We start from the raw sequence: 12,230 nt of genomic DNA on the forward strand, positions 1-12,230 counted from the left end.
ATTCATCCAACTGTAACAATGCAAACACTTGCGAAGCATTCTGTGCGCCTATTATTCGGGATGTAGGATTCGACCAACACAAAATTTTCGAAATTCATTTTGCTGTTCTCGCACGGCAACGACCAATAAAGTGCTGACGACTGCTAGATGAGCAACAGCACCAACCAGCAACGGGGGCACAACAACAGCGCGCTGCTGCCATTTGAAGTCGAATGCAACAATCGGCATCGGCCAACAGCCAACCACGGTAACACGGTCACACAACAGTGCCAATTTAGTACGGCCGCACGTACACAGCTCTTCTCGTACTCGTCGACACTATCGACCCAGACAGCAAGTCAGACAACGAACCATTCAGCCGGAGCACCCATTCGATACCATTCTGCAAACGTACGTACGTATGCATGAGTGTTTGTATGACCATGCCCATGCCCATTGCAGATGTGGCGCGGCGTATCGATTTTTTAAATTTTTAACCCCCTTTTTATACACTTTCTCATGCCAACCAAACCAAGCCAAGCAAACAAACCAGTCACAGCTGTTGTTGTTGAAGACATTTGAGTTACAAACAAAATTCGGGCACGTTGCTCGTATTAACTGCGCGTCGAGTAGGAAATGTGGTGTTAGGTAAGGTTAGGCGTGCAGCCGCATAAGAGGTCGTCGCTAGCTCCGGCAAAAGTGAATACAAAATGTGTATGCGTCATTAGCGCGTATCTAACGAATAAAAGTGGTTTTACTTACATATGTACACACAGCCCAAAATACACAACACAAAATCTGGCGCGTAAATATGAATGTATGTATGAGTATGTACTTGGACAGTGTTTAAATTTTGTCACGCAATTCTTAAAACTAAACAATAGCTAATAATAAAATATGTACATCAAATAGAAGCTAGTAACTTGTACTTTCTTAATAATATAAATTTTTTTTGTATAATTTATGCGTTTTTTTCAAAAAAAAAGGTTATTTAATGAAGAAATACGTTTTTTCGTTTTTTAATATTTTTGGATTAAATATATAAAACGGCAAATAAACATAAACTGTACACCAACTGAAAGATAAATTAATTGTCTTAATTTTGACATCATTAGTTTTTGAATCGGTTATGTAGTTCATAAGATATTAATATTTAAAAAATAAAAAAATTTAATTTAACCTTTAATATCTTTCTATTTTTGCGACAAATAATTTTGGTACAGCGTGGAAAGTTCTATCGAGTCCATTTTTGGTTTTTGCAAGCTAAATGGCCTCATGCAAAACGTTAGCTGTGAACAATGTTTTTTATGAACGTCTGGCAATACATTTTTATTCGCGCTTTAGATATCACCTGATTATGGTTATGGCGAAAAACCAAAATTCAATTGGTGTCTATGGCTATGGTTATGGCTATGGCGTTATTGTGTCGCACCACTACTCGAATACAGTGTTGGCCATAAGCTTGGTTATTCCGACCAAAAATTTACTCGCTAAGTAGCGCTGAGGTCGGGACTAGAGATGGGCACGAGATATGGGGGCCCACGGTACTGATTTCAAAATGTCCGGGATGGGTGATATCGGGAAGGTCTGTAAAATTTTTGCGGGCGGCACATGATCGAAATCCTTTCCCGGCATTCCCGATAAAATTGCAAGCTCCGCAAATTCAGAAAATCTTTACTCACTTTTTTATGTTTTATTGAGGCGACAACTAACAGAAAAGCAAAACAAAATAATCGGTGGATGCCAGATTTCTAATTTTTTCGACAAAATATTTTTTTATTTTCACTTTTATTTCAACATACATAGATTGATTAAAAGAAAAATACTGATAAAAATGACACACAGAATCACAGAAACAGGGTTGAAATTTTGAAATTCCTGCCCGTATTTTGTTTATAAGTCAAATATTAGTGGTACTGTGCTGCTATGATAGCACGGCCGACTAATCATAGTATTCGAAAAAATTATAACCGCACCAAATTTTTAAAAGTTTTAAAATATTATTTATGCTGTTATTTAATTTTGGTTAGTTTTTTTCTAGTTCATTCTTTAACAACATCTCTATAAATACAAGTTTATTTTGTACCAATAGCCCAATATAAAAATGCACAAATCTGGGCTTGAATCGTAACATCCGTTCATGATACGTCAGTCAGTATAAGCTGAATGGGACAAAGGGTACTATCACGTATGTCATAATCCGAAAAATGTATTTCTACGTGACGAGTGGTACGATATCGATTCGATTCGATTGTACAAATGTACCAATCGAGTGACACTGCCTTAAAAATTTATGCAATTAAAAAAAAAAATCAACAAATTTTCGTAAAAATTTCGAGTTTTTAATTAGATTCTGAGTATGCATTGAATTCTAGTTAAATAAAATACAAGTTGCAAATGATTTTTTAGAATTTTTAAAAAAGCTCGAAATTTGTACGAAGGATTGTTGAATTTTTCTTTAATATTGCACAAAGTTGGAGACTTGGATTTACACGGGTTTTGTTAAAGAATGAACTATATTTTTATAAAAAAAATAACCAAAATTAAATAACGTCAAAAATAATACGTTTAAACTTGGCAAAACGTGGTTCTGCTATAATTTTTTGACACTAACACTGGGTCCTGCCCATATTAAATTCCCGGTCTGGTTAGCATCCAGAACAGTTATTCTGCCGTGCAAGATGTTCTTATAAAAACTATAGGTCTCTCCATCTGTGTGGCGCACAAAACAAATTTGAGGGATAACTTGACAAAACATTCAGAGAAGTGTGTGACCTACCAGAACTCTATAATTATTGTTGGACTTATCGAATATTAATTGAAAAACAAATCAAAAAAAAAAAGTTACTAGAATTTCCCAAAACCAGCCCACTGTGTGCTTCTTAAAATGTTTCATGTGCGCGCGTTTAAAATGCGACGTAAGAACACGCGACTATCACCGCACAGCTCATTGCTGAGCGCCTGGTGAAAATATCGGTAACGCTGTGCAGCCAACGTCATGTGCACGACACGGTAAACGACAGCGCAACATTACGTTGCTTGGCGTATCGCTAAGAAAAGAGTCACTGCAATACCGTGCTTGCTGGGAAAGCGAGTATCAGCAGGAATTTCTTCAGCGCGCTTATATCAAAAATGGAACACTAATGAAAAGAAGCGTAGCACCGCACAACGCTACGTGTTTACGTACGGCACAAAGCCAGCGGACGGCGGTGACAAGTGCGATTGCATGCGTTACATATGTACATATGTACACACATAAACGACTTTGTAGGTGCAAGCATTCCCAATGACTTCCAAAGAACATAAAAGCCCAATCATTTCCGGCTCCCATCAACTAGCACATCGCTTCCTATTCGCTTTAAGGCGATTTTCGTAATGCGTGCGTTTAGGTGCGGGCGTCTCTGCCCATCTTAGGCCAGCGCGTATACTTATGTATATACTCCAGTTTTTCCTTTAGAAATTAGGGCATAACCTTGGCGCTTGAAGGTTTTCACCTTGCGCTCAATGTCGCGCGCTGCTAGGTCAATGCCATGACCTTGTCGTTTAGCGGCCAAACGAATGTCAAAGACCGGCAAATAAACTTTTAATCTTGGCTAAGCGGTAGATGTCGATAAGGCCACGCAGCCATACAAATATGTGCATACATATATGTTCAACGGTGTTTTGTTTGTCAGCGGTTAACGCGCCAACTTTAGTCGTATTTCAAGCGATTTTCCGGTAGTACATACATTTTGATGTGTTTTACTTTTTATAAGTGAGGCGAAACCGCGTGCGCGCCTCTACAAGGTAGTTAATATGTAATTGGTGTGGCTTTTGTAAGGTTAGTTTGATTGTTTACATATTCAAGAGCGAACACAAACAGTTGCGCGTTTGAAAAGAGTCAAAGCGCCAACACCATCACGCTCGTAAATATTTGTTTACCTCTCAAGCCCGTACGATACTCGAACTCGTTGGCTTGTTCGTTCGACTTTATTCCGCGCGTTCATTCTTCTTGACTGCTGACATTTTGGTGTGCGGCGAACGCGCGCGCATTTATTTGGTCGGCGCTGGCGCGTTCAGCGCGAGCTCAACATCAGCTAACAGCGCCCCAAAATTTCACAGCAAGCAAACGACCACAAACTCTACAAATAGCTTTCCAGTTTCGTTTGCCGCCAAATAATAATCATACGGAATAATCTAATTGACAATGTACTATCATCTCACTCACACGCTTTGTTAGCAAAGCGCAGCAATGCATAGTTTAACATATGTCTCACCTTGCTCGCTCACTCCAATGAATGATTCGCTCGCTTGCTCAGCATAACGAAGAACTCAACTAACAAATAATTGAGGCGAGCTGAATTACCTCTTCACGTTCACCACATTTGCCAAGCAACCGCTACCGCGGCGCTTCTCCACGCCTAGTAATGCGGTCAGAAATTTGTTTCACTTTTGTTTTGAGCGCGCACACAGCGCGCGGCGGCTGCTATGCGCGCGTACCAAATACGCCGTCAAGCGATTGGAATGGTGTTTGGGGTCAATGTACGCCAGCGATTTTTGGTAGTTTTAACGGTTATTGAACTCTCGAAAATGTAAAAGTAGGTAGAAAGGTAAGTGACCCCCACCACGAACTGCCGAGAAGACGCAACGCACTCACTCATCGCCGACGCCGTCGCCATTGGTGGTATGTATGGTATGGTGCTGAAGTAGCAAGTAAGCGCACCTTAAGCCAGCGAACGAAGGTTTTCACTTTTACCAACTAGCGACGCATTTAACGCGCAGTGTGAATGCGTGTATGAAAGTTTACATTGAGTGTTAATGTGCATGTTTGGAGACTTTTTAAATTTTACTAGAAATTGGATCGATGACATGCGTGCAACGCCTGGAAGCGCAAATAAAGAGGGCGACGCACTTCAGAAAGTAGAGTAGAATGTCAAGTCTTGTAAAAGTTTTGATATGACACTTTTAACTCTTTTATGACTCTCGGCTAACGAATACAACAAAATTGCGAATTGAATAGTTGATTTTGATTTAGGTACTAAGCACTGAGAGTTCTATCCAGATTTGTTTACTGTTCGGATATACGAATATCTGAAAAGAACCCGCTTATACGGATATCCGGCTATTTGTATCTAAAAGGTAACAAGATAAAATAACAATTGTTTATATATCCGGATAACCTAATGAACGGCTATTAACCGGATATCCGCATTTTCTCCGTATACACGAGTATCCAAACTGGTGATGAAAGTCCCAGCCCTAAAGCATGCGAGGTTTGATAACCCAATAGTGATATATTGAACTCGTTAAATTACCGGGGAAAAAAACAATTATGTAAACCTGCCAACATGTGTTTCGGGTGGTTTGTTTAAGCGTTTACACGTTCGAACATCGATAGCCATCACACCCAATGTCGCCGCGCCCAACAAATAAAATTTACCAAAGTCCTCCAGAAAATTAAGCAAATATCGTAAAAATTAAGCAAACTATTTTAACGGACCTTACCACAACGAATTTGGAGGTAAATTGCTAACGGGAATAAAAAGTAAGGGCAATCTAGTATTCCGTTTTAACGCTAAAAGTAAGGATTTTATAGTATAAAAATTGCCTATTAACTTAATATTTTAACTGCTAGAATCGCGGTGACAAGAACTAGTAACATTTTTTGGTAATAAAATTTTCCGGTTACAAAATCTTTGGTAACGTGCAGAATAGACCTATTAGAATACATTGCAGCTGCGCAGATTTTATCGAAAGAGGTTCATTGAAGAGATTTAGCTACATTATTATGTGATTGCCCGCGTATAACTCGACTTAGACCTATACACATTAGAGAACGATTATCATCTCCATCCAGAATTTGAAACATTACACCCTCGAAAGTGCTTCACTTAATTAAGCCTCAGGATGGATTGACTAGTTAGATAAGGGTTAGCGCAAAAGATCTAGCTAGGTCGTAGCGCTATATGCCCAAATAAAAATAATAATAATGGGGCTAATCTATCGCTTTCAAGTGGAAAGAAGTTCAAAAAAAATAGAGCAGACGATTCAATCTTTGGCCCTCGGAGTGTACGTATGACTACAACACTGGAAGCATGCCTTCCGTCTATCACACCATGTTCGATTTGGTTTCTGGTTTTTCGACCTGGAGACAGCCATGTAGCTTGGTGGATCTTCGCTCCCAAACGGGTGTTTCGATGCCACCCAGAGGATACGTAGATATAAATATACGGACGTTTTGAGTTGCGATTTGAACCGTACGCACAAGAATCACTTCTGGCTACTCCCAGGTGAATGGCAGTCAAAAACTTTCCACTTCTGCGCACGGAACCATCTGCAACGGCATTATATTTTTTAAATAATCTGGATGGAAAATCTGCATACATAAATCCTCCATACGTCCTAAACTTTGACCCGTTAGACTACCATAGGCGAAAAATGTAATTTATGATTTTTTTTTTTTTGGTACGGGAGTTGATAACTTATGAGTTCAAATCCTTCTGTTGATTGTTTATGGTGCTTTAAAAACAAAATTTGTGTGAGATATATATAGATATATATAGATTGGCTCTTACACATATTTATGTTAGTGTTTGGCCGAGCTTCTCCTCCGATTTGTGGCGTGCGCCTTGATGTTGTCACACAACGAAGAGGGACCTACAGTTTTACGCCGACTCCGAACGGCGATTGTATTTTTATGAGAAGCTGTTTTTTATGGCAGAAATACACTCGGAGGTTTGCCATTGCCTGCCGAGAGATATATGTGCAAATATTAGCTCTGATCCAGTACTTCATTAACTTACAGGTTTTTACACGAACTTCCAGGAAGTTACGGAAAAATGATCCCGTACTCCATAATCCCGTAAATGAGAGCGATTTTAGGAGAGTTGTAGAGAATGAAGTTGTAAGATTTTACCCGAACTTTTTCCTCTGGTAAAATCATGAAGTGTTTATTTGCTCGCGTACTTTTTGTTGTTACTAACAATTTCGCTGTTTGACATTTTTACAGGATTTTACACGAAATGTATTGGATCAGAGCTATTATTGTAAATTATTTCCCTATCCCTTAAAACAACCAATCCGCTTTCAATGGAAGAAGCAAAAGAAGCAACACTTTTATACACCTACATACATACATAAGTACGTATCTACGTGCACACATCCATACAAAGAACTAACTCACGAATACATATTCATCGGTATACACACCACACGACCAAATTCGTTTTTATGAATGCAATACATATGTACGTACATACAGGTACCATACACTGTCTGGTAAATCGAGTATATTTTAACAGCTGCAACGGAAAGTTGCCAATTTTCTCGCAACAATCAGCTACAAATTTTTGCTGTTCGCCTGGTGTTTATAAACTCGGCAACATTGCAAGTGCTGCAAACGCGTTCGAGTTTGGTTTCGAGCGAGTCAATTCATTCGATTGTTCGCGGTGGCCAACCAGTTGCTTGCTGGTTGGTAAGATTGGTGTTGTGTTTGGTACCGTCCTGGTGGCCGTTCACTAGGTCGGTTGGTTAGTGGTAGGTAGTTAGTAGGTGGCCAACCGAGAGTTTTATTTACAAAGACGACTATGGCGGTGGCGACTAAACGAGATCCACTCTAACCAAGTTGGCTCATCGAAAACGTCAAGTAAACAAACGAGTGTTGCTCGTCAAGAGTATGTTACGCACACTGGCGCATTTCTTCCCAGAATCACAGAAAACCTACAACCACGGTTGCCACTTTCCAAATTTGCTAGTACCAAAATTTTAACAAAAAAGATAATTAAAAAGTTGTATTTCTTATAAGCAAGCGAAAGTAAATATGCACAAAAATAAAAATAACAATTATAAGTTGATATTAGCATAAAAGTGAAGGCTTTGTTCTCATAAATATGTATATCTTTTACATCTCAAGTTTCTTATGGACCATTTCTCCGAGAGCCTGGTTACGTTGAGGAAAGCTCCACTGGAAGGACTGCTAGGATTAGCCAAAGAATGAAAATGGTTCAAAGACATGTAGGGACGGGCATGAGGTAACCCCACTGGGCATCAGATTTAACCTAATCTTCCCTAACCTACTACAAGACTGTCCTAATTCAACAAACATTATTTTCCACGAAATGGATTTGAAGTTTGGATTTATTGTTACCTTACAGAAAAAAGGAGAAATCTAATATATATTCTCGAAATTTGTCATTACTATTGAGAAAGGGAAGAAAACCAATGGCAAAAGTGTTGCAACACCACCGCCAGAACTCGAAATAATGCATTTTATATTTATGAAATGATATCACACCTTAACTGATAAAAAAGATGCTATTCAAAATTATGCTATTGAATCAAACTTTTGTCACTGAATTTAATTTCTTCGCCAAGTTACCTATAGTCATTTTGTTTCTTCCAAAGAATGTTGCCCTTCCACGTTGCAAAATGTATTTGATGTTACACTAAACCCTGTAAAAGGGCATGCTTTTGCCTTCTTGTCCTTGTTTAAGGCTGGTATGCAGCTCTCAAGAAATCGGTCAAGAAAAATTTGCCATTATTTCGTGTGTGTGTCCAAGGAATTTTGACATTTTTGATACTTCACAGCCTGTTGACTCACTCTTTCCTCAAGAAATAATGGAACGGGCATATATTTCTGTTGCAAACCTGGGTTGCCTTGTGCTCTTTTTTCACAAAAAACTTTAGAAAACCGTAGTAAAAAGCGTAGCAAATTTCTTAAGAACAGCGTACTGCCTGAAGGAAATTTGACTTAAGAAAATTTCTTAGCCATTTCTTGTACGTCATTTTGTATGGAATTTTAGCTTTTCTTGAGAACTGCATACAGGCCTTTAGCTGACGCATTTCATAATATTAGCCCTGTTCGCGTACGCACTATAAAGTAAAATCCAGTATTAATTTTACTGGTTTTTATTGGAAGGCGCTTTCGTACGCATAAACTTGCAAGAAACCAGCAAAAGAGAGAGAATTGAGAGAGAAAAAATAACAGCTGAACTTGCAAGCTTTACTGGATAAATTTTTACTAGTAACTATTTGCTAGCAAGAAAAACAGCTGATGGCATGATGCTTAATGCAATTTACATTACCAAAAGAATTGTTTGTGGTGCTTTTAGAGTTGCAATTGGCAAAGTAAACCTATTTAAATATATATTAGGATGGGGAATACTATTTTTCTTAGAAAACTGCGTCGGAAAATAACAAATTAATCAGCTGTTTATAAAACTTCTTGCTGGATTTGCGTTTTCGTACTTTCTTGCATATTTCTCTCATTGGGAGTAAATATTGGCTTACTGTCCGAAATGTCGTTACTAACAAGTTACTGGATATTTTTTGCTAGAGAATACGAAAACACAACTATTGTCGTTTTAAACAACCATCGAATTTTCAGGGCAACCATCTCCCCTGACAAAGCTTCAAAGGGCAGAGAATGCACCTTTTTACCTTAAAAAAGTGTGACATTTTAAGAAACGAACACAAACTTGTCTCACCGTTGCCTTCATTTTAGAATCGAACACGAAAAGAGAAAGGGGCAACGAAAATGCGACATTTTTTGTTAAAAACGAAAACACCATTAATTTTATGATAAAATGTGCAAAAAACAAAAAAGCTGAATATACATCGATTGCTGGTATGCTTTGTATTTAGAAAAAAGTTGTAGAATATTGTTCATGAAATAAAATAAAAAATAATAATTTATTAATTGGATTAGATTGGATTTTATGGAAAACGGAACTGGTACTTTGATACCAATGAAAAATGCACCAATTTTGGTACCAAAGTACGAAGCGTGGCAACCGTGCCTACAACACAAAGATATGATGGAAGCGAAGGCATGTGGTAGACAGCGGCTGCTTCGTTTTACCATATTCATGTGCAGTTGTATGTTGGATGTGTTAAAATGTATTATAGATTGTGAATGCTTTTATTGAGGCGCCAAGTCATTTAATGGTCCTCTTGCTGTCTGCCCTGTGTGCCTGATATGTGTGAAGTATATTCTGTAAAAAGTACCCGGAATTTCGCATTAGCCCGCACTGCGGTTGTTAGTTGTGACGTAGATAATTTAACTGTGAACTTTTTCACAAAACAAAAAAAAAATACGTCCGGTCAGATTGTGAACAAACGAAGTAATGAGTTTGTAGAATCAGCAGAATACGGTTATTATTTGAAAAATATTTTTGCGCAAATTTGCTGACACTGTACAAATAGGGTGGATTTTTTTTTGCCGACAAAGCGACGCATACAAAGTAGGTTCGACTTTTTTTATATACATAGAAGAAACTTGCACTTTATTATACTAAAATATGCAATAAAAAGGCACCATTATTTCAGAGGTTTTTCGACATGTATTGTGGAACGATTTTCCGGCTTTGTGCCTTCTTCAGTATAATTTTTTCAAACCAAATTTGACAAGGGATGATGGAAAATCGTTCCAAGCGATTTTGCTTTTTTGAGAGTTGTTACTACTTTTTTTCAGTGTGTAAGAGACAATGCTTATTTATTGTGGTATTTTTTTTTTTGGTTAAAATACAGATAAAATTTTTTTTTTTTTAATTAATGTTCAATTTTACATGGTATAATAAGTGTGGAAGTGAAGAAATAAATTGTTTTGTTTTGCTTAATATTGCCTTACTTTTTTACATGGAGTATCTGAATTTATGTAGTTTTTGAAAATGCTGGAACGTTTTTATTTGAATTTTTTCAGCAAATTTTTTTATTAAAATTAATGAAATTAAAAAATATGGTCCCCACTGCAACAAAAAACACAAAAATATAATTTCTAAACTTTGTGCAAAACTCAATAAATTTTTATGCAAATTTTCAACTTTTTTATCCGACTTTTTAGAATTTAGTATAATAAAGTGCAAGTTCGAAGTAGCTAGGACTTACCGTTGATATTTGTCAATGGTATGGAAAAAATGCAAAACATCTTCAACACAAAAAATTCGCAAAAGTCAAAGCGATTTTTTCGCATCTTCAAACTTGCATGCATATTAAAATTTAATGTGCTACAAAACTGCAGACTCGAACAAATTCTAAAAAATTGTATTAAAATGTTGAAAGTTAGCATGGCAATTTATTGAGTTTTGCACAAAGTTTAGAAACTATATTTTTTATGATTTTTGTTGTGGTATGAACAATATTTTTATAAAATATGAATCGAAAAAATAAAAAAATTTTGCATATATTGCAAAAAATTCGAAGTGCCGTGAGTGTACATATCTATATATATAATATGCGAAGGGATTTTTTGTTCAGGATAAAAAATCGGCACCGTTCGCTCAATTTTCAAAATTGTCAAATTAAAGCGCTTGGCCTGTAGATGTGCAAACTGGTTTTATATTTCCGAACAGAGTTGCCATCTGTAGAACAATTGAATTCAAATTCTTTAATAAGCAATGCGGTGTCAAATTAAACGGCTTGGACTGCAGATATGCAATAAGGTTTTACTTTTTTAATAAAAGTTGCCACCTTTTAAAAAATTATATTCAAATTATCTAAAAAAAATTAAATATTACAAAATGGGTATCAATGGAATTGGCTTTGAAAATCTTTCTTTCTTAACTTAGCTTTGGGAGGGTTACCACCTGTTTAAAAAATCAAATTAAATTTGAATTAAGGAAATTAATTGGGAAAAAAATTTTCCACCTTATGGGTGCCAAACGAAATGGAGCTCAGAAAGTAGCAGTTTGAAAATATTTTGAAGTGGGTTGCCACCTGCTTGAAATTTCGAATTTAGTTAAAGTTATGTGAAATGTCAAAATATGGATGTCAAATGAAAGAGTGTTAAGAAGTCTTTAGTTTAAACATTAAGAATAATTTTGAGGTGTTGGAAGAGGGTTGCCAGCTCTCAAAAATTTATTTCAAATTGATTGTTTTTTTTTCAAATTATTAAATAAGTTAACTAAATTATTAAGATATGGATATCAATCTAATGGGTTTGAAAAATCTTTATTTCTGAACTATATTTGCGGGGTTTCCACATGTTTAAAAAATAAAATTCAACTTAATTCATCTTATCTTATCTTAGCGCGAAACTACTTCTGAAGAGGGGTCCCACCTATTTAAAAAGTCGAATTTAATTATCTTTTACGCAAGTTATTTGAAATATGAAGCGAAAGGGTGTTAAAAAAAACTTGAGTTTGAACATTTAGAATGTTTGAAGATGGTTTCCACGTGTTTACAAAGTGGCATTCTAATTATGTATTTAAGAAGTTGGATGAATTATTAAAAGATGGGTATCATCGAAACGGTTTTGAAAACTCCTTATTTCTGAA

Source organism: Rhagoletis pomonella, unplaced genomic scaffold (genome assembly GCF_013731165.1).
Source record: "Rhagoletis pomonella isolate Grant_MI unplaced genomic scaffold, Rhpom_1.0 Rhpom_scaffold_00006, whole genome shotgun sequence".
Lineage (NCBI taxonomy): Eukaryota > Metazoa > Arthropoda > Insecta > Diptera > Tephritidae > Rhagoletis > Rhagoletis pomonella.